The 21,339-nt window shown below is 32.7% G+C and overlaps 2 long non-coding RNA genes across 3 annotated transcripts; both read right to left on the reverse strand.

Moving 5' to 3' along the window:
• Positions 1-3,280: 3,280 nt before the first annotated feature.
• On the reverse strand, positions 3,281-9,520 carry LOC131927579 (uncharacterized). The gene is made up of 6 exons (XR_009383664.1): positions 9,292-9,520; positions 7,620-7,759; positions 6,505-6,523; positions 5,217-5,291; positions 3,852-3,890; positions 3,281-3,346 (listed from the first exon to the last, which is right to left on the reverse strand). It is a non-coding gene; the product is annotated as an uncharacterized LOC131927579 (long non-coding RNA).
• A 3,010-nt stretch (positions 9,521-12,530) lies between these two features.
• Positions 12,531-20,871, reverse strand: LOC131927575 (uncharacterized). 2 transcript variants are annotated; one of them, XR_009383657.1, is made up of 5 exons: positions 20,761-20,871; positions 19,872-19,951; positions 14,567-14,638; positions 13,931-13,983; positions 12,531-12,600 (listed from the first exon to the last, which is right to left on the reverse strand). It is a non-coding gene; the product is annotated as an uncharacterized LOC131927575 (long non-coding RNA). The 2 variants fall into 2 exon arrangements; XR_009383658.1 differs by having other exon boundaries at positions 13,926-13,983.
• Between the last annotated feature and the right edge of the window lie 468 nt (positions 20,872-21,339).

A 21,339-nucleotide genomic window follows, 5' to 3' on the forward strand; every position in this document is an offset into this window, starting at 1 on the left:
GTTTAGTGTGTAGATTTTTGTCAATTTCTCTGTGTATGTCTGTTTGTGTTACGTGATGTATGTATAGGGGGGGGGGGTGTTGTTGTTCTCCACTCCACGCATCCACGTTGGAACAAGGAGGTTTACCAAATTCGCTGTATTCGCTGTCCCGATGATGATTCAAAATTTAAATAAATAAATATAAGTAGCATAATAAATTTAAATAAAAGTTTATTTTGATCGTAAATGAATAAAATATTTTTTTTTTCAAGAAGCAGCAAAACACAAACAGTATTTGAATTAAGCATCATGTAGTGTTAATTAATAACGACAAGTTTGGCTTATATAAGATGTGTTTGCTATTTATACAATATATTTAAATATTCGCAATACCCAACAAGAAATTTATTTTATTTTAGGCAAGAGAATACCAAAATCGTATTGCGTGTTTTAGAAAGTGTTCATAAATACTTTTGCATTGTGTCAAACGAACAGCAAACCAAATAAAATGAGAAAGGCCCCTGCTGACATAATAAAAGTCAAAGCAAATATTAGGTTGCAATAAAATTAATATACGTGGGGCATCGATTATTTTTTCTATTGACGTGTTTAGAAATTCTAACTAAGGGATTTTTAAAAATATTTTATTTCCAAATACATTATTTAAAAATGGATTAAATAGCGTATATTTATTTTTCAATATCCTTATATATATATATATATATATATATATATATATATATATATATATATATATATATATATATATATATATATATAATAACATACATTATTTTATTTAAAATATATTTAAATAGATTATAGGGGTCATCCATAAATGACATCACGCTTTGTTTGGACGATTTTTACCTCCCTTTCCCTTCCGTCACACATTATCACAAAAAGCCAGACGCCCCCCCCCTCCCCAAATAACGTCACATCTCAGCCTACAACCCCCCCCCCACACACACACACACACCCCAGACTTGCAGTTGAATTTTTCTTAAAATACGATATATTTCTAAAATCTTGTCTGAACTCTGTCAAAACTCTGTTAAAACAGTTTTATAAAACGCGAAAAAACGGCTAAAATTCGTTTTCTAACATTGCTTTTTTATAATGCGAAAGTTTGACGTCACACCATCTGAACATCCCCACCCTCACCCCACTCATTGCATACCGTCTCAAAACTACGGATATCCCCTCCCCATTTATGGACGACCCCAGAGGAAAGCAGAGGAAACAACTGTGTTATCAGTTTATTTCAAAATGTTTGGAGCTTTATGAGAAAACTGGTGGATATTGTAGACTGTAGACTGGTAACTAGACCATATTTAGTTAAACCAAAATTTCAAAGATAATTATCTTTTTTATAGTATTTATAATATGCTAAACGAACAAAAACTCATTTAGTAGTTGATCGTAACGAAATGACTACCCAATTGTCACACTACAGATTTTAAAGTATATCAACAAACAGAGCGTATTGTGGTCTGCAAAAAAATAAATAATTTCCCAATAGATTTTGTTGATATCATAATTTTAAAAATGCTATTATTGTATGGCGAAAATAAATTTATATATTAAAAAAACATAGGGACTGAATGGTCAAGCGCTAGGGAGCGGGACTGCTAACCCGTAAGTCTCGAGTTCGAATCCGAGTTCGAAGTCCTTGAGTCCACCCTACTCACATTAGGGAAAGTAAAGGCGGCTGGGCATAGTGCTGACCGCACTATCTCTTCATATGCCGAAGTCACAGAAACAAGTGAACTCTACTTCACTTGCCATATAGAACGTCGGGTTTGAAAAGGGAAATTTCCTTTTTTTTAAACATACTCGCTGGCGTTACTGTCACTCTTGAATTGTGATATCTGCCAAACATGGATTGGATGAGAGGAATGATTGTTTCTTCCAGTCTATTTTCTCCGAGGGGGGGGGGGGGGGGGCACGTGAAATTTTCGGGGGGGGGGGGCGGCCTTAAATTTCCGGGGAGCTGGAGGACACTGTTAATTTTTTTTTCTATATAAATTCCATTTTGTCCAGGGTGGGGAACATGTATGGAAGAAACTCTGTGATATACAACACTTTTTCCATGGTAACGGATGTTACAAGATTCGTATTAAAACATTACTGTTTATATATTATTATCGTATTGCATACTAGCTTGAGCGAGTAGATCCGACTTGTGGTATTTCTGTTGCTTGTAATCAAACATTACTACTTTCTGTCTAGGAACATTGTTGATAAGATTGGTTGATACTTTGATTTAATGTTAAATTGAAAACGTTGGTTTAGTAGGTTTTTAGTTCCTGTTTATTTCGACCGTCACACGAAGAGACGATACTTAGCTGCAAATTAATTAGCATCAAATCAATATAAAGCTTACATATTGTAATCTAAATTGACTTTAGCATACTCAATATTTAGTGGTTGGTTTTATTATTCGGACAATAACTAGCTTGACTTAATCCTCTTAACTCATCATGGAACATAGGACCTTAACAATCCACTTTGTCCAATATCCGGTTCCCCTAAACATAAGTTCTGTTTTTACTGAATTCGGACAATACTCAAACATTATTCTGTATATTTTATTTTTTAGACCGGCATTTATACTTCCCACACGATGACCTTCATATTTTTATACATACAAGTAAAAAAATAAATAACTCAGAACAAAATTCCTTGAACAAAAAGCCTTGGACTTTATAAAGTTTCCAATAAAAAATGTTCTAAGTGACAGAGTAGGGTTTGTCCCCTACTACCAGTGATCCTACAAAGTCTTTAAAGGCTGGTCTTTCTTAAAATATTATTATAAAAGTATATGAAAAGAAAAGTAGTATACTATCTAAGACACATGGGGCAGATGAAGTAGAGTTCATCTGTTTGAAGATCTCAGCATGCTAGGTTGACACTATGGTCAGCACTATGCCTAGCCGCATGCGTTTCCATACTGTGAGTTAGGTACCCATCAGAGTTGAGGGTACGGAATGCGATACACTAAACCCCGGTCCCAATATCATCGGATTGTTCTTGTCAGTATTTGCTTTATTCGCTACGTTTCATTAAACAGCCACGATTTGAAGCACTTTGCTTCGCATAATCAAGAATTAATGCTATGATGTCACTGTCTATGCCTAAACAAATCCCTCTTTTTTTCACTAATAGCAAAGCCCAGTTGCAATCAACATATTACACACACATTTATTGTGTACATTATGTTATTGTTTTAATCAAATACATCTAAAACATTATTTCTTTCATTAAATCATTCTAGAAATAAAATCAATTTAAATCCAACACACAGAAGAGGATAGCGGTCTTGGGTCTTGTTTGATGCCAAAAATCTTCCAATAGAAATCTAGAACTGAAAGGTTATTGTTTATATTATAATATAAAACAATAGACATTGCAGCACTTGGGTCGTGTAAGAAAACTTCGGTAACAGTCCATATTCTAGGCTTAAAAACAGCCGTCTCCCGTTTATATACAGCTAAACAAGGTCAAGAGTATAGTGCGATATATATATATATATATATATATATATATATATATATATATATATATATATATATATATATATATATATATATATATATATACGTATATATATATATATATATATATATATATATATATATATATATATATATATATATATATATATATAAATATATATATATATATAAAATACACAATGAAAAGAGCCATTTAAAGCTTTGAACATATCAATTGACTATGTCATATAGGCTATATTTATATTTAAAATATATCTCTATCTCTTGGTCTTGGGATAGTTATAAGTGGAGTATTTTAAGAATAATTTGAGGTTCTTTTATGTGCAATACTTTTTAAATGCATACATACATTACCTTTATTTTACGTTTGGAAAACAAACTTGAGCATATTTACTGCGAATGTGAATATTATATATATATATATATATATATATATATACACATATATATATATATATATATATATATATATATATATATATATATATATATATATATATATATATATATATATATATATATATTGTTCCATATCCTAAATTAATTAATTAGAAATATTTTCACAGATAAGATATGTGACGTAGTAGCCGAGACGATTGTATGCACACAAAAATGTAAAGTTATGTGTTCGGCATTGAAGCAGATTTTATATATATATATATATATATATATATATATATATATATATATATATATATATATATATATATATATATATATATATATATATATACATATATATATACATATATATATATATACATATATATATATATATATATATATATATATATATATATATATATATATATATATATATATATATATATATATAATCTTCTTTTTATTGTTATAAGTTAAACGTTAGCTTTGATTATTTATTTACGCTGTGTTCCTGTTTAATTTCCAATATTATTCCAATATTATCATACATTTTCGTTTGGATACGATTGGGAGCTCTAGAAATAAAAAAAATATGAAGAAAGCAATGTTTTTTTCTTCTTGTAGTATTTACATTTGAATGCGCGACTCACTGTTGAATGACTTTTTTTTCGGCAAAAAAAAAACAAGAATTAAAAAAAAATAATTAAAAAACAACAAATAAAAACAAGAGACAAATATTGGTTAAAAAACCTAACAAAGACAGCAATACATAACCGGATTTGTAAAATAAAATATTACATTGTTTAAATGAACAGGAAATAAGTTGAAAACACACAAAAAACAAGGTATTTTTTCTGCAAATATATTTAACATTGTGCAGTGGAAGAAATTAACATAAAAGAAACTGTAAATGACGTCACACTCCTAAGGGGGAGGGGGGTTCGTATTTTTTCATGGTGTGTGATGACAGGGGGGGAGGATGTTTCAGGTGGTGTGACTTCATACTTTTGCATTATTAAAAAAAATGTTAGAAAACGAATTTTAGCCGTTATTTCGCGTATTAGAAATCTGTTTCAATAAAGCGTAATAGCAATTGATTAAAATGCTCTATGATGATAGAGTTCTGACAAGATTTTGGAAAAATATCGACGTTTTAAGAAAAATTAAACTGCAATTTTGAGGGGGGGGGGGGGGGTTCTAGGCTGAGGTATGACGTCATTTTTTGGGAGGGGGGGAGGGGATGTGGCTTTTTGTGACGATGTGTGACGGAGGGGACGGGGGATGTAAAAAACGTTTAAAAAGCGTGATGTCATTTATGGATGACCCCCTTATTACCTGCAGTAGTATCCATCGCAACAGGGTAACTGGGTATATACACATTCCTGCCACTGTCCCCGGCACCAATCATCACTGACGGTTCAAACATATAAGAGAAGAAGAGCAAATAGAATACAAAAATCAACGTTTGTTTAGCGCAATCACTGATAGTTCAAACATACAAGAAAAGAAGAACAAATTGGATACAAAATCAACGTTTGTTTAACGCAATCACTGATGGTTTAAACATACAATAAAAGAAGAGCAAATAGGATACAAAATCAACGTTTGTTTAACGCAATCACTGATCGATTAAACATACAAGAGAAGAAGAACAAATTGGATACAAAATCAGTCTTTGTTTAGCGCAATCACTGATGGTTTAAACATACAAGAGAAGAAGAACAAATAGGATACAAAATCAATCTTTGTTTAGCGCAATCACTGATGGTTTAAACATACAAGAGAAGAAGAACAAATTGGATACTAAATCAACGTTTGTTTAACGCAATCACTGATGGTTTAAACATACAAGAGAAGAAGAACAAATTGGATACAAAATCAACGTTTGTTTAACGCAATCACTGATGGTTTAAACATACAAGAGAAGAAGAACAAATAGGATACAAAATCAATCTTTGTTTAACGCAATACTTGTTAGTAGCGTAGTCAAGATATTATAAGAAGACGGACAAACCATAAGTAGTTAAAGACAGTGGTGGACAGGACCGGTGGGCACCTTAGTAAGAGATAGGGAGAGGGGCCAGTAATGGTGGTGTACTAGGTCTTATAGTGCGTGAACTTTTAAAATTAAAATTGCCGGGTCAATTATCATCCAGATTAGGCTTATCATCAGGCGCTGGTGGAGGAAAAATGTACAATGACAATGTCTTCTTCTTTTCTTCTTCTGCGTTCTTTTTTTAGTGTTGGAAGGGATCCCCTCCACCACAGTTAAGTATACGTGTCAACTGGTTATGCGCCATTGAGGCCATTGACTCCGATTTCAGCCTGCTTTTATTTTTGGATTTGTTTCTATAGCCTATGTCCAACCACGAACAAACTACAAGGCATCAGTTGTTTGATTTTGGAGTTGTCTCTCCTAGACTAGTGGCTGTCCCCAGATAATCTGCCCGAGGATTCGAACTCAAGACATTTCGATTTAGCAACCATGAGCTTTACCGACTCGACCACGCCGAACCCCCACAATGACAAATGTGGTCTGGGGTTGGGGTCCATTTTTTTAAACTAACCTACAGCCAGTCCAACCCTGGTTTAAGATGTGAAGAAAAAAAAAACAACAACATACCGTTTCTCTAGATGTCCCGCTATAAAATGTTAAATAAAAAAAAACATACAATTTAGATGTTAAAATTGATCTTTTGTATAAGAGACTTTAAACAGTAATAAAAATGAATTAGTCACGGTGTTTGCCTTTAAACGTATCGAGTTCTTGAAGTACGTAAAGACGGACAGGCCTAGTGCTTACTCAACCAATCTGTCATAGCTTAGATAGATAAAATAAGACTAGACTGGTAGAGACTAATAAGGACGGTGTAAATTTTATGGTACACAATTTGGTTCGAGGGTATAGGGCTGGTAAGTAGGTCACCAACAAGTTCTATGGCTCATGCAGGTTTTATTGAGCAGTAGAACTGGTTGGTGACCTACTTACCAGCCCTATTGTGTGCGTGTTTAATAAAATATTTGTGGCGTGAGTTTGAATTCAGCGTGACTCGACAATGTTACCGATGACGTAGGAAGAAACATTGAAGACAGTTGGGGGTTAGCCGTTGTAGGAAAATGACCTGTTTTGATATTGTGTAGTTCTTGTATTTGATAATAAAATTAATTCTATTTTATGATCGAAGTTGTTTATATTGTCAACTTAGTGTCGTCGGAAAATAAGAGTGTTCCCGTCCTCAATACATATTTATAGTAATATACTTGGAGTGTTAGTTATAGCAGTAGTCATCATATAGTTTAATATAGCAACGCATACATTTCACCCCATCAAAAAACCCTTCATGTGTCGAGGTCAAGATGTACATGAACTCTACTTCTCAAATGATCGCCATTTCAAATTATCTTATTTTCATGTATGTTTTCAGGTATTGCAATAGACATGCACGCAGTAATTACCAAAAATAATTATATTATTAAATATATCTTGCGTTATTACAAACAATCAAACATTTCCGATATACCAACTTTTAATCAACCGCTACATCTAACTACTGTATGTCCTCCTTCCAAGATAAAAATAGAAAGTAAATAAAGAAAATACAATCTACAAAGCAGCCGACCCAGATTATTCACTCAACTAGTGGTGAAGTATAATTCTAGCGCTTTTCTCCTAAGGGTCTCCGCAAGAATACGTTAACGTTAGTAAACCTATAGCAATACAACATGTTAACATATTACCTCTGTTCATCAACATGAACGAAGTGGCTGTTGCAAGCAATATCATCAGGACCACAGCAACTTTAATGTTCAACATGTTCTTGTTTTCACTTTGCCAGCTCCTCACTGAATGCTAAGGTAACGTAGCTTGATGGTAGGCGCTATGCAAGTTAATTTAACTTGAATGTAATTGGTTTTACATAGATAATGTTAACAACATCAAGAAATCTATTTTTTTTTATATTTCTCATCCAAAAAGGAACATTGTGTAATATAATTTCAAAGTAAAAAAGGAACCTATGGAGTTCTATTTAACCTAAATTGCAAACATTTCACATAATATGGAACTTAGTGTCTTTATATTACTTTAAATAGGGAACCTTGTTTTATTACAATCCTAGGGATAATCCGCTTGCTTTGACACGCGGACCTGCCATTTTTAATGTAAAAGCAATGTTGTTGTGATAAAAAAATAAATCGATGGGTTGACATAAACCTGATTTATACTGATTGTTGATCGAATAAGAAATTCGGAGCAAATGTCTATCGGTCTAATATATATATATATATATATATATATATATATATATATATATATATATATATATATATATATATATATATATATATATATATATATATATATATATATATATATATATATATATATATATATATATATATATATATATATATATTAACAGGGGGGTGGGTGGGTGGTGACACCATTAAGTGACGCACCGGGTTACACCGACCTGCTACGCCACTGCTCTGCATTCATTCCTACACACCTCCTTTCGCTCGCTCACAACACACCCGCTTTCACTCGACCAGTGGCTTCCCTTGTACGCTCGTTCACTCCGTATAACAACATACACGTCAACACACCCCGGCCTCACGTCTACCATTATGAGTAGAAAGTAAGTAAATATAATAAGTATATGAAATGTATTCATGGGTTATTTTTAGGGACTCTGGGTTAAACAACTGCATACAGAGAAGACAAAAGTCAAGAAGTTAAAAACTAACCATCTCACTGTTCTGAAAACGTAATTTACAGCCTTCTTCAACAGTGGTCAGATTTGACAGCACACATGTTGGATCCACGGTGTTATGATTGGGATTAGCATAGGATAGAGGACTAGGATAGAATATCGTTTAATTCTTAATTGTATCTATGTCTACACTATTATATTGTTTAACTGTAGGTTAGATATATCATAATAGGTGTAATAGGAATAGCTCTTAGTGAGTCTGACTGTAAGTCCACTAACTAGATACAAGCCTTTAGATTGTAATTACGGATGACAGCCATGTTGACCTGTGTAACCGTGGTGCAGACAGTATGGCCATAGATTGGGTGAAAACCTAGGAAGTTATCAGTAATGTCTGGCATTTTAATTAGGTACGACAGAACTGTGGCGACATACACATTAGGTTAGGCTTAGTGGGGGAAAACTAAGAAGCTAGGAACTGTGAGGGTTACAGGACAGTTGAACGTTTGCCTTGTGAGGGTGTAGTCGTGTTTTGTTTTTTAAAGTGTGGTAGGGGCTGGGCCCTAAGACTTGACGTTACTGATGACCATGTTTATTTCTTGGTTTTGACAAGACCAACAGTATCAACCATTAAAGTTAATGAGCTAAAATTGTGTTTGTGTTTTCTTGAACCTCTCACTGCAGTCATTGGTACTCACCATACTGATGACGTCATAACATTTTAGCGAAGCAGCGAAAGTTATTCATAACATTTGTATTCATAACACAGGGATAGGCGTGCATGTTAGATCCAAGAAAACCTAATCATATGAAACAACTATTTATTTTTATCAGTTCTGAATATATGTGGTAATTTAAAAAACAAGTTAATTAAAAGTCTAGTGATAATTTAAGAGCAAATTCCTTATGATATCCATAACAATTTTAAATCGAGATAAATTATATTCAGCAAATTAATGCAACACAAGTAGTTTCGTTTCTCTCTACACGAGCAGAGCTAGTCCCCGCTCCCTCGCGAGATCTGCGCGAGTCTGGCCAATGGCAGCGTGACGTTACCTCTCACTAGTGATTGCCTCAGCCGGTGTGCTTGTGGTAGAAATATTTGTATATTTTTAGTAATCTTAGCAAATACAAATTAGAAGAAATTAATTTTTTGTGACCAAACGAAAGGATATTTTTGATAACTTTCTTCGGCAATATTGTTCTAAATTATGGCAGGAATCGATTGGTAAATGTTTCAAGTCATTAAGTGGTCTGATTGCCGAGATATGGGCCAAAAACTGCATTTTTTCGAGTTTTTTTGGCTTTTCTGGGAAATACAGGAAGGAAACCCGAGAATTTTTTTGGCCTATGTTCATCAGGGTCGTCCATAAATGACGTCACACTCGTAGGGGGGAGGGGTCCGTAATTTTGTGTTTTGTGACGGTGTGTGATGAGGGGGTTGGGGGGGTTCAGATGGTGCGACGTCACACTTTTGCATTATAAATAAACCGGGAGTGATCTCCCCAAAACTTTCTCGAATATTCTTATATAAAATAACAGGGGATGGGAACTCTGGCTATAGACATGATTTTTAATCCATTTTAAATACTTAAAGTTTTAAAAATAGAATAAAATCTCGTAGACCAAATAATGCACACCAAGTGAACGCCAAATAAACAAGTTAATAAAAAGTCTAGCGACAATTTAAGCGCAATTTCCTTATTTATCCTCCACGACGCTTGATTTGCATGACGATCGGCGTGTTTGACTATGATTAAAACCCGCCCTCTTGTTTGTAAACATTAGCACGTGAAAAATACGAGCTACGAGTAGCTCGCCTCTCTCTCTTGCCGCGCGCAGTGACGCAAGCGATCCCACGTCGCTACAGGCTATTAGTTTAAATTAACAAGTTAATAAAAAGTCTAGCGACAATTTAAGCGCAATTTCCATAACAATTTTTAATTTTTAATTTTTTATAAATATCATCCTATAAATATAAACTCATACACGATGCTCAGTTTAAATCATCCTAGGCCTACAAGATGCTCAGTTTAAATGTTCTTAATTAATTTTTTGTGACCGAACGAAAAGATATTTTTGAAATTTTTTTTCGGCAATATTGGTCTAAATTATGGCAGAAAACGATTGATAAATGTTTCAAGTCGCTAAGTGGTCTGGTTGCCGAGATATGGAGCAAAACCTGCATTTTTCGAGGTTTTTTGGCCCATACCGGGAAATTCAGGAAGTAATTCCGGGAATTTTTTTGGCCCACAATCATCCTCTGAACTTGCTTAACATATTTGCTTTGGAACTAGTCCTCGATATTGCTTCATTGAGGAGGAGATACGACTTAAAGGCTGCGGACACACATCCATCCATTCCCAGAAATGACGAGTTATTAAACGCAATTTTTTTTTTTGCCAGTATGGAAGTTGCGCTAAAAAACAACTCATAGTGATTTATTTTTCTTTAGCACTTATTGGGTGCGCTTGTTTGGGCTAAAACTAATATATATTACCTACCTAATTTAATAATATACTCTTTACTGATGAAGTAAAAATACTTTTTAAAAAATATCATGCTGAAGTAGTTTCACGATTTTTATTACAGCTCTTAATGGTCAGCACAATTTCAAACTGCATTTACTCTGCATGACCAGAGAGTTGGAGTTGTGTTAAATCAGAGGCAACTTACAGGATCAAGAATCAGATTTATACTTAAGAAGCAAATGTTCTTGAGTATAAATCTGATTCACAATTATAGAGTTTCACTAAGCGTTTTCATTTGCACAAAACGTGGTTGATTTAATATGAATATCTAATATATCATTTGTTAAAATTATTCCTCGTCCAAAATAATATACTAAAATGAAACTCATTTTGTTAATAGAAGGAAATAACGAATACAAATTTCCAATAAAACATCAAATGAGTTTAGCTGAAATGTTGAGTTGTGTATTTTATTAACAAAGGTACAATCAAAACAACTATTGTAATTGGATTTGTGTGTCTATGAAATATCTGATAAACAAGATCAAAATTTATTGTGATCGTCAATAAACAACATCAAGATATTATGGGGTTTGGGAGATTATGACTTTTGGGAGAAGAGCGATGGTTTCCGGAAACTGCCTGCATTGTATAACAGTCATGTTTAGAAAGTGACTTTAAGTCTTTATTTCGTGTTATTAAGAGTTGTTTCATAGATGTTTTGTAGAGATTGATAAATAAATAAATGATTAAAATAAATGATTATTGTCCTTTTTTTTTCATTTTAAATCTGAATTTTAGGCATTCGCAACGACACAATTCAATAATACGTGTTAAATGATTATGTAACATTTAGACTGTTGACTCCGATTTCAGCCTGCTTTTCTGTCAAAAATCAATAATAATATTTAACTGTGTAATTTATATGTATTGCTTAGATTACCGCGTTTGCGCAAGCCTGATTTATCTGCCTTATATTCTTTCAAAATGTTTACAAGCGTACTGTTTTTATTTTACTACTGGTATTAATTATAATATAAATAACTAAATTTGTGCTTAGAAAAAAAAAACAGCAAACGCTATTTTATAGTCATTCATAAACACGCAACACAAAGAAAGGAAAGCAGATATATTTTTTTGGGATGGGGGAGGTGGAGAAGATATAACAGAATTATAAGGGGGTTAACGAGTTGTTGTGGGGATATGACCTCGCCGTTTTTCTGGCTTAAAGTTAACCATGTAATTTCATTTGCTAATTATTAAGTTCAATATTGAGAAATGACCGACGATAACATACATCGCAATACTACTATTGCAAAGCCAAATATTAGTTGTGTTGAACATCTCTCCAACCCTTCAGTCAGCGTTTATAGTATCTTTTCACCTGGCGACACAGCTAAATGTTCTGATATGATCAGCGTTCACGTAGTAAAAAACCAAAGGATGAAAAAATAACTTTAAAAACATTGTCAATGCCAGATGTTTATTTTTTCTAGAAGTTTAGTTTATTCATTGTGTTTTATCAACGGGAGAAACCTAAAACAGAGTTAGTAAAATAGTACAGTTTTATTTACAATCCAATATATATATATATATATACATATATATATATATATATATATATATATATATATATATATATATATATATATATATATATATATATATATATATATATATATATATATATATATATATATATATACACATATATATATATATATACACACATATATATATATATACACACACATATATATATATATATATATATATATATATATATATATATATATATATATATATATATATATATATAAACACATATATATACATATATATATATATATATATATATATATATATATATATATATATATATATATATATATATATATATATATATATATATATATATATATATATATATATATATATATATATAAATATATATATAAATATATATACAAATAATAAATTTCTAAAAATACCGACTGTTCCATTATATTAAATTTTTTAATTTACATAGCACGCAAACTTTTGATGCGCATATTTAAACTTGTACATCATAAATCTACGATAGTTTTTAATTCAGTATATTGACAACGTTTTTATTTGTTTTAATTTGATTTTCGCAATCCGTTTTATAAATGGAAATCGTAAAGATTTGCTTAGTAAGTTATTGTATGCAATTTGTTTTTGATCGCTTTAAAAGTGTATAAATCATAAGATGAGGTAAATTTGAATCGAGAGTAAAATGAGAGGGTGCTGAACTTTTTGATTAAGTGTTGTGGTTGTACCTATATGTAGAATTGACGCAAACACTGTTAATAGTGAAAATGTCGGAAAGGATTCACAAAAATCAGGTGTACGTCAATATTATCAGACTGGCATGCAGCGAATTTTCAAAAAAATTAAAACAATCTGTTAACACGGTAGTTGGTTAGCTTGCACATATGTGCTCAGGGGATGGGTGAAGAAAGGCGAATAGTATATTAGGGCCTGGGTTTGGGACGTTAGTGGTGTGGGGATGAGGTATTTAGTGGCAGTCGGCTGGGACGGGTGCGGCATATATGAACGGGTTGCTCTGAGCCCGGGGGTGTAGCCGGTGTGTGTGTATAGATATGATTTTAAGGGAACGTGTGTATTCGGTTTGGCCGTGGATTTTTCGGGTATCTTTGTCTAGCTATTATGCTATTCAAATATCAGAAAACCTTAGGTATAACAAGATAGTGATTAGAAGAAACATACAAACGAAAGTATAATTATATGTATGTTTAAAAATGTATTTATAAACTTATTTATAAACTTATAGAACAACCCCAACGCTACGTATTATTTTACAGCGCCCTATAACATACGTTACTTTTCGATTTCCAACATGTGCGCTAGACATATGTACATTCTTTTTTTCCGAGCCTAAAAAAATAGAAAAGAAAAGTAATATCAACAAATATTGGTGAAGGTTTTGATTATTCAATGTTTATAAACAGTTTTTCACGTGTCGCTGTTATACATTTAACATCTCTAGCTATAGTTTTCTAAATACTCCTGGATTCTGTAGCTCAATTTTGATATTTAGTATAAAAACAATTAGTATTTATTTACCAAGTAGGCTGTAGAGAATCTATTGTAATCAAGCACGAAATAGTTTTCTAAATTTCTTTACATCCTAAACATTTCTAGGTAAAAAAACAGTTTTGCGTGCGAATGCCTGAGAGTCATTATAACCAGGGTAAAGTTTTATTCATATTGGCACAGCCTCAGTCCGACAGCAACGACTATATTATTTAATTTTTTTGCCATTGTACACCGAGCTTATTAATTTCTAACATAATATTATTATTGTAAATACTACAGGCTTAAAAATATTTTTTGGTGTCAATTTCTAATTGAATATGAGGAACAATAAACCATAAGAAAAATCAAATTCAATTAAAATATAGATTTTTACAATACAAAAGAAACTTATAATTTCAAAGACTTAAACAATGTTCCGTACCTATTTACGACGCAAATAGCTGAACCGCAGCAATCACCATGATTTAAACAGCTTCCACTCGGCTTACAACAACTGTTTGATTAAAAAAAAAGGTGAAATATTATGTATAAGTATAAGTATAAGTATAAGTATAAGTATAAGTATAAGTATAAGTATAAGTATAAGTATAACTATAAGTATAAGTATAAGTATAAGTATAAGTATAACTATAAGTATAAGTATAAGTATAAGTATAAGTATAAGTATAAGTATAAGTATAAGTATAAGTATAAGTATAAGTATAAGTATAAGTATAAGTATAAGTATAAGTATAAGTATAAGTATAAGTATAAGTATAAGTATAAGTATAAGTATAAGTATAAGTATAAGTATAAGTATAAGTATAAGTATAAGTATAAGTATAAGTATAAGTATAAGTATAAGTATAAGTATAAGTATAAGTATAAGTATAAGTATAAGTATAAGTATAAGTATAAGTATAAGTATAAGTATAAGTATAAGTATAAGTATAAGTATAAGTATAAGTATAAGTATAAGTATAAGTATAAGTATAAGTATAAGTATAAGTATAAGTATAAGTATAAGTATAAGTATAAGTATAAGTATAAGTATAAGTATAAGTATAAGTATAAGTATAAGTATAAGTATAAGTATAAGTATAAGTATAAGTATAAGTATAAGTATAAGTATAAGTACAAGTATAAGTACAAGTACAAGTACAAGTACAAGTACAAGTACAAGTACAAGTACAAGTACAAGTACAAGTACAAGTACAAGTACAAGTACAAGTACAAGTACAAGTACAAGTACAAGTACAAGTACAAGTACAAGTACAAGTACAAGTACAAGTACAAGTACAAGTACAAGTACAAGTACAAGTACAAGTACAAGTACAAGTACAAGTACAAGTACAAGTACAAGTACAAGTACAAGTACAAGTACAAGTACAAGTACAAGTACAAGTACAAGTACAAGTACAAGTACAAGTACAAGTACAAGTACAAGTACAAGTACAAGTACAAGTACAAGTACAAGTACAAGTACAAGTACAAGTACAAGTACAAGTACAAGTACAAGTACAAGTACAAGTACAAGTACAAGTACAAGTACAAGTACAAGTACAAGTACAAGTACAAGTACAAGTACAAGTACAAGTACAAGTACAAGTACAAGTACAAGTACAAGTACAAGTACAAGTACAAGTACAAGTACAAGTACAAGTACAAGTACAAGTACAAGTACAAGTACAAGTACAAGTACAAGTACAAGTACAAGTACAAGTACAAGTACAAGTACAAGTACAAGTACAAGTACAAGTACAAGTACAAGTACAAGTACAAGTACAAGTACAAGTACAAGTACAAGTACAAGTACAAGTACAAGTACAAGTACAAGTACAAGTACAAGTACAAGTAAGTACAAGTACAAGTACAAGTACAAGTACAAGTACAAGTACAAGTACAAGTACAAGTACAAGTACAAGTACAAGTACAAGTACAAGTACATACAAGTACAAGTACAAGTACAAGTAAAGTACAAGTACAAGTACAAGTACAAGTACAAGTACAAGTACAAGTACAAGTACAAGTACAAGTACAAGTACAAGTACAAGTACAAGTACAAGTACAAGTACAAGTACAAGTACAAGTATAAGTATAAGTATAAGTATAAGTATAAGTATAAGTATAAGTATAAGTATAAGTATAAGTATAAGTATAAGTATAAGTATAAGTATAAGTATAAGTATAAGTATAAGTATAAGTATAAGTATAAGTATAAGTATAAGTATAAGTATAAGTATAAGTATAAGTATAAGTATAAGTATAAGTATAAGTATAAGTATAAGTAGAAGTATAAGTATAAGTAGTAGAAGTAGAAGTAGAAGTAGAAGTAGAAGTAGAAGTAGAAGTAGAAGTAGAAGTAGAAGTAGAAGTAGAAGTAGAAGTAGAAGTAGAAGTAGAAGTAGAAGTAGAAGTAGAAGTAGAAGTAGAAGTAGAAGTAGAAGTAGAAGTAGAAGTAGAAGTAGAAGTAGAAGTAGAAGTAGAAGTAGAAGTAGAAGTAGAAGTAGAAGTAGAAGTAGAAGTAGAAGTAGAAGTAGAAGTAGAAGTAGAAGTAGAAGTAGAAGTAGAAGTAGAAGTAGAAGTAGAAGTAGAAGTAGAAGTAGAAGTAGAAGTAGAAGTAGATAGAAGTAGAAGTAGAAGTAGAAGTAGAAGTAGAAGTAGAAGTAGAAGTAGAAGTAGAAGTAGAAGTAGAAGTAGAAGTAGAAGTAGAAGTAGAAGTAGAAGTAGAAGTAGAAGTAGAAGTAGAAGTAGAAGTAGAAGTAGAAGTAGAAGTAGAAGTAGAAGTAGAAGTAGAAGTAGAAGTAGAAGTAGAAGAAGTAGAAGTAGAAGTAGAAGTAGAAGTAGAAGTAGTAGAAGTAGAAGTAGAAGTAGAAGTAGAAGTAGAAGTAGAAGTAGAAGTAGAAGTAGAAAGTAGAAGTAGAAGTAGAAGTAGAAGTAGAAGTAGAAGTAGAAGTAGAAGAAGTAGAAGTAGAAGTAGAAGTAGAAGTAGAAGTAGAAGTAGAAGTAGAAGTAGAAGTAGAAGTAGAAGTAGAAGTAGAAGTAGAAGTAGAAGTAGAAGTAGAAGTAGAAGTAGAAGTAGAAGTAGAAGTAGTAGAAGTAGAAGTAGAAGTAGAAGTAGAAGTAGAAGTAGAAGAAGTAGAAGTAGAAGTAGAAGTAGAAGTAGAAGTAGAAGTAGAAGTAGAAGTAGAAGTAGAAGTAGAAGTAGAAGTAGAAGTAGAAGTAGAAGTAGAAGTAGAAGTAGTAGAAGTAGAAGTAGAAGTAGAAGTAGAAGTAGAAGTAGAAGTAGAAGTAGAAGTAGAAGTAGAAGTAGAAGTAGAAGTAGAAGTAGAAGTAGAAGTAGAAGTAGAAGTAGAAGTAGAAGTAGAAGTAGAAGTAGAAGTAGAAGTAGAAGTAGAGAAGTAGAAGTAGAAGTAGAAGTAGAAGTAGAAGTAGAAGTAGAAGTAGAAGTAGAGAAGTAGAAGTAGAAGTAGAAGTAGAAGTAGAAGTAGAAGTAGAAGTAGAGTAGAGTAGAAGTAGAAGTAGAAGTAGAAGTAGAAGTAGAAGTAGAAGTAGAAGTAGAAGTAGAAGTAGAAGTAGAAGTAGAAGTAGAAGTAGAAGTAGAAGTAGAAGTAGAAGTAGAAGTAGAAGTAAAGTAGAAGTAGAAGTAGAAGTAGAAGTAGAAGTAGAAGTAGAAGTAGAAGTAGAAGTAGAAGTAGAAGTAGAAGTAGAAGTAGAAGTAGAAGTAGAAGTAGAAGTAGAAGTAGAAGTAGAAGTAGAAGTAGAGTAGAAGTAGAAGTAGAAGTAGAAGTAGAAGTAGAAGTAGAAGTAGAAGTAGAGTAGATAGAAGTAGAAGTAGAAGTAGAAGTAGAAGTAGAAGTAGAAGTAGAAGTAGAAGTAGAAGTAGAAGTAGAAGTAGAAGTAGAAGTAGAAGTAAGTAGAAGTAGAAGTAGAAGTAGAAGTAGAAGTAGAAGTAGAAGTAGAAGTAGAAGTAGAAGTAGAAGTAGAAGTAGAAGTAGAAGTAGAAGTAGAAGTAGAAGTAGAAGTAGAAGTAGAAGTAGAAGTAGAGAAGTAGAAGGTAGAAGTAGAAGTAGAAGTAGAAGTAGAAGGTAGAAGGTAGAGGTAGAGTAGAAGTAGAAGTAGAGGTAGAGGTAGAGGTAGAGAGTAGAAGGTAGAAGGTAGAAGGTAGAGGTAGAGTAGAAGTAGAGGTAGAGGTAGAGGTAGAGGTAGAGGTAGAGGTAGAGGTAGAGGTAGAGGTAGAGGTAGAGGTAGAGGTAGAGGTAGAGGTAGAGGTTAGAGGTAGAGGTAGAGGTAGAGGTTAGAGGTAGAGGTAGAGGTAGAGGTAGAGGTAGAGGTAGAGGTAGAGGTAGAGGTAGAGGTAGAGGTAGAGGTAGAGGTAGAGGTAGAGGTAGAGGTAGAGGTAGAGGTAGAGGTAGAGGTAGAGGTAGAGGTAGAGGTAGAGGTAGAGGTAGAGGTAGAGGTAGAGGTAGAGGTAGAGGTAGAGGTAGAGGTAGGGTAGAGGTAGAGGTAGAGGTAGAGGTAGAGGTAGAGGTAGAGGTAGAGGTAGAGGTAGAGGTAGAGGTAGAGGTAGAGGTTGAGGTAGAGGTAGAGGTAGAGTGGGTAGGGTAGAGGTAGAGGTAGAGGTAGTGGTAGGGAGGTAGAGGTTGGGTAGAGGTAGAGGTAGAGGTAGAGGTAGAGGGTAGAGGTAGTAGGGTAGAGGTAGAGGTTGAGGTAGGGTAGAGGTAGGTAGGGTAGAGGTAGAGGTAGGGTAGGGTAGGGTAGTGGTAGAGGTAGAGGTAGAGGGTAGAGGTAGAGGTAGAGGTAGAGGTAGAGGTAGGTGAGGTAGAGGTGAGGGTTGAGGTAGAGGTAGAGGTAGAGGTAGAGGTAGAGGTTAGAGGTAGAGGTGTGGTAGTGGTAGAGGTTGAGGTAGAGGTAGAGGTAGAGGTAGAGGTAGAGGGTTGAGGTAGAGGTTGGGTAGAGGTAGAGGTAGAGGTAGGGTAGAGGTAGTGGTAGAGGTAGAGGTTAGAGGTAGAGGTAGAGGTAGAGGTAGAGGGTAGAGGTAGAGGTAGAGGTAGGGTAGAGGTAGAGGTTGGGAGGGTAGAGGTAGAGGTAGAGGGTAGAGGTAGAGGGTGAGGGTAGAGGTAGTGGTTGAGGTAGAGGTAGAGGTAGAGGTAGAGGTTGAGGTAGAGGTAGGTTGTGGTAGAGGTAGAGGTAGAGGTTGAGGTAGAGGTAGAGGTAGAGGTGTGAGGTAGAGGTAGAGGTTGAGGTGTAGGGTAGAGGTAGAGGTAGAGGTAGAGGTAGAGGTAGAGGGTAGAGGTAGAGGTAGAGGTAGAGGTAGAGGTAGAGGTAGAGGTAGAGGTAGAGGTAGGTAGGGTAGAGGTAGAGGGTAGAGGTAGAGGTAGGGTAGAGGTAGAGGTAGAGGTAGAGGTAGGTAGGTATAGGTTAGGGTTAGGTATAGGTATAGGTTATAGGTATAGGTATAGGTATAGGTTAGGTATAGGTATAGGTATAGGTATAGGTTAGGTAGGTATAGGTATAGGTATAGGTATAGGTATAGGTATCGGTATAGGTATAGGTATAGGTATAGGTATAGGTATAGGTATAGGTATAGGGGGTTGTCCAAAATCCAAAAAAAAATTGTGGACGTCATAAATGGATGACCCCGTATTTAATTTACGTACGATTCTCTGCATACACAATGAATTCTAATCTCAATAAATTGTTTTAATCACATTACAATTTATAAAAGATAGTTTAAGTAGACTCACCTGTCTGATACAACAAAGAGATTTGCCATACAGACCAGAAGAAGAAGAAATGCGATCTTCATTTTATCAGCTTAGTAAATCTAACATAACAATTTAAAATATAAAGTTTTGCGTTTATACAAATATTTTATCGATGTTATTATGTATCAACTATTAAATTAATTTACTTATTCCATTCCTAACCGATAACACATTTTACAAAGCCAGTTAAAATATATTGTAAATATCATACTGCAAAACTATTATTACTTTTTTGCATAGAAATAATGCGGGAGTGATCTCCCCTAAACCCTCTCAAATATTCTTAGGAAAAAACTAAAGTGGAAGAAAAGTAGAATAAGTCCAACTTCCATTTTCCGAAAATCGCTAAATAGTGGACACATTTGATATAATACTTATATACGAAATGTTGTCAAAGTCGTTGTAAATGTGGTCAAGTTATCGAGTTCACAGACAGACAGACAGACACATACATACACACACACAAACAGACATACAGACAAGATTGCAAAATTAAGTGTTTCCTACTAAATCGTCGAGATTTGTGAATACTCTGTTTCGTTTTTTTGCCCTAATGCAATACTTCCTTAAAAATATGTAAACATAAAGACATTTTGTTAATGAAAATAAATATGTATTATCAAAAAAAATTATTTACTACAAAGCTAACTTGGAAAGAAATTACATTTTTTAAAAAAATATTAATTTAACTTGTTCAAAAACAAAAATTGAATACATTTTATATTGCTAGATGAAATATATTGTACATGTCATGTGTTCAATTTATTTTTAATTATAATTTGTACTTAGAAAATATGTAAACATGAATATATTTTATTGATGCAAATATATTATCTGTAACAAATTATTTACTACAAAGCTAACTTACAATGATGTATGTCTTACAGATACACGAGTAGTTTAAATGATGACCGTACATTGAATAGACATTTTATATATGCACGTTTTCTAACGTGGATGATTTCGATTGGCTAGTATTCACAACGCTAGTCTTTAAAAAACACAAAAATTTAATATTATATTTTAAACTTTTAAAGAGTTTTCAGCAGATTAGTAATATAATAGTTGAGTAATGAGTGGAGTTTGCCATATTAAATCCAAGTTTCGAAATGAAAGAATACCATAAGGATTAAGTTAGATATATTTTTTCCACCATTTGTATTGGGGAAGGGCGCCTAATACATGGGTAACATCTGGCTCTTCTCATCTTACCACTTAGGCATTATGCTTGGATTTTCTATCCTCTATCACTAAATGTTCGATAAGTCTTCTGAACCACATTTAGAATTTCATGATGGGTGCGGTTTGTAAAATGTATATAGATGTACATTTGATACGAAACATGTGTTACATGCGTATCAACATGTTATGCGCTCAGTCGCACATACACAAATAAAATGCACAAAAAAACCGCTTTAATAACAAGCTTTTAGCATGCACTAAAGCA

The sequence above is a fragment of the Physella acuta genome, unplaced genomic scaffold (assembly GCF_028476545.2).
Source record: "Physella acuta isolate Inbredline_101_S28 unplaced genomic scaffold, ASM2847654v3 ptg001420l, whole genome shotgun sequence".
NCBI classification, from domain to species: domain Eukaryota; kingdom Metazoa; phylum Mollusca; class Gastropoda; family Physidae; genus Physella; species Physella acuta.